A 7535-nucleotide genomic window follows, 5' to 3' on the forward strand; every position below is an offset into this window, starting at 1 on the left:
TATCATGAATAAGGAAATATAAAATAACAACTTTATTATTGCCTCTAGGGCATATTTCCTTCAGGAGCACCTCCTTGACGTCGAGGTGGTGGTGGAACGGCGGTGATGAGGGTGCATCGATGCACCCGTACCGGCTGCGCGGTGGGGATGCCAGCTCATCCTTGACCGGGCGTTCGATCTAGACACCACAGTGGTGCGGGGGTGACGAAGGCTCCTCCTTGACACGGCGTCTGATCTAGACGTCGCGGTTGCACTGGGGCGAGGCCAGCTCCTCCTTGACTGGCTGGAGCGGGGACATCGGCTCGTGCGTCACGCGGTGGTGCCGCAAGGACGATTGCTCCTGCTTGACGCGCGTCGGTGATGGTGGCTACGGGCCCATGTGAGGAAGCGAACACTCCTTTGTTACCTCGATCTGACAGACCTTCGTCCGTCATAGCGGTGTCCTTGAGGAGTCGGGGCGGCTGCTGCAGCATCTGGTCCTTCTCATCACTGGAGGAGATCGATCTCCTCCTTGGGGGAGGATCCAGCCGAAGGGCCCGGAGAGCATGGGCAGCAGTGCCAAGAACCACCGAATGAGAAGCTTCCACCGACTCCGCCTACAGAGCACCACAACTTCGGCATCGCCGCAGCTGGACTTGGAGAGGAGGAGCGGCTCGGGCACGGAGACAGGGGATCGAAGGTGGTGGTGCTCGGGGAGGGGGAGTGTGCCTCAGGAAGCGGTGTCCGCATTGAATCGGCCATGCCCGAGAGCTAACATTCGTCAACATCGCCCTCCCGTCCGGACAAATCATGGCATCGATGCCAGCCGTTGCATGCTCAGGGTTGGCATGAATGCGGCGCGGCAAGCGGAGTGGCCGGGCGTTCGATGGAAAGCGCGAGATAGGCGGGTGGGGGATTTTTGGTGGGCCAGGGCGGTCAGGCGTGGGCTTGGGAGCAGTCCGGACACCGGCATAGCCTCCATGTTTATCTTCGGTTTGCGAGAGAAAATATGTTCGAACCACCAGGCGAACCGATACAGGCCCGCGTTAGATGGCACAACACGTCCGAACAACGCGATTTGGACATATGTGGGTGATTTGAGGGTCGATATTGGAGATGCCCTAAAATAGTACTAAACTGCATGAGTCATGCAGACATCCCTTTCGATGCTCCGATGTGCTCACAAAAAAATTGCATGTTACACAGCTTCAATTCTTCTTCCTGTGTCCAAATAATCATACGTGAAGCATTGTATATAAAGGAAGTTCTCCTTTCTATGGTCGATGAAACTAAAGTTCTTGTCCAAATAGCTGGCAAATAATCATCACTTGAAGTGATAGTTTTTTTTTAAGATCCAGCTGCTGGCTGGCTTGTATTGATAAATAGCAGGTAGCAAATGGGGAATACAAAAAGGATGGTCTTTGATCAGTTGATCAAGGATATAAAAAGAAGAAGAATAAAAGAGCCCTCAGGCCATAGAAAAAGGCTAAACTCTCATCGGAGGGTCCCTAAATGGGTGCTCTAAACATGTGGCTCCAGCTTGGCGCCACAATTCAAACGTGCGTCTTATGGACACTCATATGGTTGCTCTGCTATCGATTTTTCTTATGAATGTGCATTCATTTCTTTCTCTCCGGATTTCAGACAAGATCAGAATGATCATTGAACTGATGGCCTTTCTATGCTCCGGTCTAGCTCCGGTGACCGTTTTTTTCTAGAATATGCACGAGTGTGCAATACCATATATTATAGAAGGAAGTGGGTGAAGAAACCCTCCACAAGGTTATTTACAACCGCTTTACATGGCTATTCTAAGCCGGCACACGAGAGTTTCAAAATATACGACTACTCGCCACTAGCCCGCCTACTTAGTCCACCAAAGAAAAACTCAAGGTCACCCTTTAGCCGGCCCGCCGTTTTCCATGCTCTTCCTTCACGGTCAATGTTTCGCTAGATTAGTTGGATTGATGGGGACTCGCCGTCAAATATAATGGCATTTCGATATTTCCATAGAACCCAGCAACGGTTCCGCATGGCTAGCCACGCGAAAAAACGGCATTGTAGTGGCGCCTTGTGCTTCCAAATGAACTCCGCGTATGGTGCCACTTCTCGTCCAATGAACTTTGCCGCGTACGCAGATCTAATCGAGTAGGATCCATTTTGCTCCCAAGCCCACACGATGGAATCCGGTGTATCCCCTTGCAATTCCACCTCCGATACCTTCAGCCATAGTTGTATATATCCTCAATGTTTTGTAGTCCTATAAGTTGGCTCCCACATCCATTGCCCAGCTGTTCTCCTGAATGCCTTGCCGCACCGTGCGTGAGAAGCTGATTCTCGGGGCAACTGTGTAGAGTGGTGCTTTCGTAATCTCAGTTGCGTTTTCAGACCAAACAACTGATTCTCGTAACCACTTGGAAAACAACTGATTACTTGGCAGTGGTTACGAGTGCTTACAGATTACGAAGCCAAGAGGTTCTCGCGAAAACGCAAGTGAGAAGGCATTTAGGAGAACAGCTGGGCAATGGATGTGGTTCCCTCGTAATCTCAGTTGTTCTCTTTTTACACTGCCAAGTGGTAGGAAGGAGCGAGCTGCATCTGTAAGCACTCGCCGTTACAGACCAAACTGAATAGGAAATTGGGCACTGCCGAAACAAGTGCTCCAATGATTCTAAATTTCATAGGCACATCTGACAGAAGTATCTGTTAAACATATTATGGCGTCACCTTACATGCGCAGAGGAGGTTGTAGGTAGTTTGGTAGAGATATATATATTGGCTGTTTAGTTTATACTTATCTCATGTAACCGATTGTATCTCTCCTCTATCCCTTGTCTCCCAAGCATGTAGTCTCAACAACCTTGTACGGCATATTCCAGAGTTAAGCGCCTGGCTATATTAACATGCACTAGACGCCCTCGGTAGGATACGGCGTTCCCCTAAATTTTCCACATGGTATACAGAGCTATCCTCTTCCATCACATCTAGTGTTCAATCTCCACCACCAAGCCGCCATGTCCTCCTCCTCGAGCTTTCCTCAGGCTACCCTCGCCGACCAGATCACCGAGAAGCTCACGCGCACAAACTACATGCTCTGGCGTACACAGATCACGCCACAACTCCGAGGCGCGGGGTTCTTCGGCTACGTCGATGGATCTGTGAAGCAGCTTGCCTCGACCGTCACCACCAAGCTGGCGGATGGGAAGGAGGAGTCGTCGCCAAACCCCCTACATCCAATCTAGGTCAGGGAAGATCAACAGGTATTAGAATGTCTACTGAATAATCTGTTGAAGGAAGTACTTGTGCAGGTTACTGCCATCACCCATGTGCACGATCTCTGGACGGCGCTCGCGCACATGTTCTCCTCGACCTTGATCTCCCGCATCAACAACATACGCATAGCACTTGCTAATGCGCAGAAGGGGCAACAATCCGTGGCGGCGTACTTCGCACAGATGCGCTGGCTGGCGGACGAGCTGACGGCAGCAGGAAAGCCCCTGGAGGATGATCAGCTGATCTCCCATATCCTCGCGGGGCTTCACATGGAGTACCAGCCGCTGGTCTCAATGCTGGATGCTCGCACCATCCCGGTCACGCTCGATGAGCACTTTGCTCATATGAGCAACTTCGACCGGAGGGTGGCGCTCTACCGCGGAAAAGACAACGGCATAAAGTCTTCAGCCAACAGTGCTTCACGCGGTCACGGAGGTGGCAGTGGCGGCTCCTCTCGCTACTGTGGACCGCCGCGCAAAGGGCAAAACAGCAGCAGCAACCCTCACGACAACAACAGCAGCGGCAACAGCGGCAGGCGGCCCTCCTACAACAACTCCAAGTCTCGCCGCAACAACTCCTCGGCCAAGTCTCGCCCACATGCCCATCAGCAAAATGGGTCTGCTGAACGCAAGCACAAACATATTGTAGAGGTGGGGCTTTCCCTCCTTGCACGAGCATCCATGCCACTTAAGTTTTGGGATGAAGCCTTTCTCACAGCCATGCATCTCATTAATATGCTACCTAGCCGAGTTATCAACTATGAAACTCCCACCAAACGACTTCTTCACACCAAACCTGAGTACAAGTCGCTTCGTGTCTTTGGTTGTGCATGCTGGCCAAACCTTAGACCCTACAACAACTGAAAACTCATGTTCCGTTCGACACAATGTGTATTTATTGGCTATAGTGCTCAACACAAAGGCGTCAAATGCCTTGGTGTTTCCACCGGCCGTGTGTACATCTCTCGGAATGTCGTCTTTGATGCAAACAAATTTCCTTTTGCTGATCTTCATCCTAATGTCGGAGCACTCCTTCGCCAAGAAATTCTCTTATTGCCCCCTCAACTTACCGGTGGTGTTATAGGGGAAAATAATTGCAGTGAACCAATATTGACTGACCCTCATAGCAACATGCATGAGTTTTGTGGCACTACAGGTGAAAATGCAGAAGAAAATGCTGAAGAAATCACCCAAAATGGTGTGGAGCACGGGTCACATTTCATGCGTCCGCTGCTAGGGAGCAAATCCCCCTCGGGATAGCTGCAGTAGCAGCCTGGCGGTGCATCTTCCGCGGGATCTGCACCGCAGGTGTGGGCCAGCGCGCCAGTATCCGGGCTCCTCCACCCACCCGCGACAGCGACAGCCACCCAGGCGTGGACGCATGCGCATCTCCATCTCGCCCCGCGCCCGGCTCCGCACTGGGCGGATCTCCAACTGCCACGCGGCCCTCGGCTCGGTGGCCAACCGATACGACATGCTGCTACACTCGACGCCCCGCGCCGACCGCTTCTGACTCAGGTGCGGTGTCAGGCGCGTCTCCTGCCACGGATACGGTCCGACTGGCACCATGAGCGTGTCATGATGGCGTGTCGGCTGGGTCTGGCTCGGGATCCTCTATGTCATCTTCATCACATGTGCGCTCACGATCAGCCATAGGAAATCCTCCAGCATGCCGATCTAGGGCCGATGTATCAGCCACGGGATCTGCCGCTGCAGGGGGTGCTCCTGGATCTTTTGTGGGTATACCTGCTGAAAGGATCGATATGGTTGACTAGAGGGGGGATGAATAGGCAACTAACACTTTTTAGACTTTTCTTTAACAATTTAAACCTTGCAATGAAACAGGTTGTCTAGATGTGCAACTACGTGGACAACCTATATGATGCAAAGACAATAAGCACACAAGCAAGCAATGGATATAGCACAAGTAAGCTTGCAAAAGTAAAGGGACAAGATAACCAAGAGTGGAGCCGGTGGAGACGAGGATGTGTTACCGAAGTTCCTTCCTTTTAAGGGGAAGTACGTCTACATTAGAGCGGTGTGTAGGCACAATGCTCCCCAAGAAGCCACTAGGGCCACCGTAATCTCCTCACGCCCTCACACAATGCGAGATGCCGTGATTCCACTATTGGAGCCCTTGAAGGCGGCAACCAGACCTTTACAAACAAGATTGGGGCTATCTCCACAACACTTGGAGGCTCCCAACAATACCGCGAAGCTTCACCACAATGGAGTATGGCTTCGAGGTGACCTCAACCGTCTAGGGTGCTCAACACCCAAGAGTAACAAGATCCGCAAGGGATAAGTGGGGGGAATCAAATATCCTGTGGTGGAAGTGTAGATCGGGCCCTTGTCACCCAATCCCGAGCAAATCAACAAATTTGATTGGCTAGGGAGAGAGATCGAGCGAAAATGGAGCTTGGAGCAACAATGGAGCTTAGAGGTAGAAGAGGTAGTCAACTAGAGGTAGAATACACCCCTTATATAGTCGTGGGAAAAATCCAACCGTTATCCACATGTTCAGCCCGCGACACACGGTACTACCGCTCCAGGGGCGTGGTACTACCGTGGCTGACCACAGTACTACCGCGACAGCAGCACAGGCCGGAACTAGCCTGACAAGGGGGCAGTACTACCGCTTGCGTGGTACTACCGCACCCACTTGCGGTACTACTGCAAGGTAGGAAAGTCACGGCCTGGGAAGGGCGCGGATGAAATAAATTACATCCGTGCCTACTTCCGCTGAAACTGAGGTGGTACAAAAATCCAATGCGGTACTACCGCTCGCGAGGCGAGGTACTACCGTTGCGGGCGCGGATGTAAAAAATTACATCCGCGCCTACTACCGTGACGCTGCGGTACTAGGTAGGAGGGCCACGATACTACGACTCCTGGGGAGCGGTACTACCGTGGGTCACCGCGGTACTACCGCGCTGGACGAGCGGTACTACCGTGGGTGGCGCGGAAAAATTACATCCGCCCCTACTACCGTACCGAAGCGGCACTAGGCCTGGGAGTCGCGGTACTACCGCTCAAGATGAGCGGTACTACCGTGAGCCACAGCGGTACTACCGCTGGTACTTGCGGTACTACCGCAAGTACATCAGTAGTCGTCAGATTTCAACATAACCAAGATAACGAAGAGAAGCTCCAGAGTGCAAGGAAAGGTAGGACAAGTGTACGTGTTGATTCCACCCAAACATTTCCGACGCGGACCCCCTCTTAATAGTACGGCTCTTCTACGACTCAAATCCACCAAAGAGAAACGTAGAACAACACCGACTTCAATAGCCTCCGAGGGGCACCGAATCGTCTCGTGCCTAGTGATGAAGTATCTGAGAAACTCAAGGCACATGATTAGTCCGCAAGAGCATTGTCATCAATCACCAAAACACTCAAGGGATAAATGTGACCTTACACCTGCTGCTCTACCTTCTACAACACGAACACGGCTACAAAAAGGGGTACTTTAACCTGTAAATTACAAAAATATTACCAAATTTGGTTTGGATTGTTCTACAGGTGAACCTAGTACACTTCAAGAGGCACTGGATGATGCAACATGGACAAAGGCTATGGAAGAATAACACATGGCATTGCAGAAAAATAAGACCTGACATCTAGTTCCCTCATGGCAAGGTAAAAAATTGATTGATTGCAAGTGGGTTTTCAAAATTAAAAGAAAATCTGATGGAACTATAGATCTCTTTAAAGCTAGGCTTGTTGCAAAAGGTTTTAAGCAAAGATATGGTCTGGACTATGAGGATACTTTTAGTCCAGTAGTAAAGGCTGCCACCATTCGCCTAGTTTTCACTACTAGGGAAAACCTTATGCACAGAATCTTAGCAGTAGCGCTGGGTAAAATGAGGCGCTGCTGCTATAGTAGCGTGTGTCAGTAAGACGCGCTACTGCTATCCTTTTAGCAGCAGCGCATTTTAGCGAAATGTGTTGCTACTAAGTTTGAACTGGGCGCATATGGCTAGCCCCACTTAGCAGCAGCGTATATCCCTATCCAGCGCTACCGCTACTCTCCGTAGTAGTAGCGCTTTTCTTCAACCCGCGCTGCTACAAACCCTACCATATTGTCCCCGTGCAACCAACGACCCCCCCACACACACACACACTCCCTCTCACTTACTCTCTCACCAGCGCCCCCGTCGTCCGCCGCCACCGCCGTTCCCCGGCGACCGTCGTTGCCCGCCACCGCCGTTCCCCAACGACCGTCGTTGCCCGCCGCCGTCGTTCCTCCTCCACTGAGGTAATCCATCCTCCCTCCTCCTCCCT

General features: G+C 51.6%; 1 pseudogene; it reads left to right on the top strand.

The window, feature by feature from the left end:
- The first annotated feature begins 3473 nt into the window (after positions 1-3473).
- On the top strand, positions 3474-3612 carry LOC123073131 (uncharacterized; annotated as a pseudogene).
- Positions 3613-7535: the final 3923 nt, after the last annotated feature.

Source organism: Triticum aestivum, chromosome 3B (assembly GCF_018294505.1).
Source record: "Triticum aestivum cultivar Chinese Spring chromosome 3B, IWGSC CS RefSeq v2.1, whole genome shotgun sequence".
NCBI classification, from domain to species: domain Eukaryota; kingdom Viridiplantae; phylum Streptophyta; class Magnoliopsida; order Poales; family Poaceae; genus Triticum; species Triticum aestivum.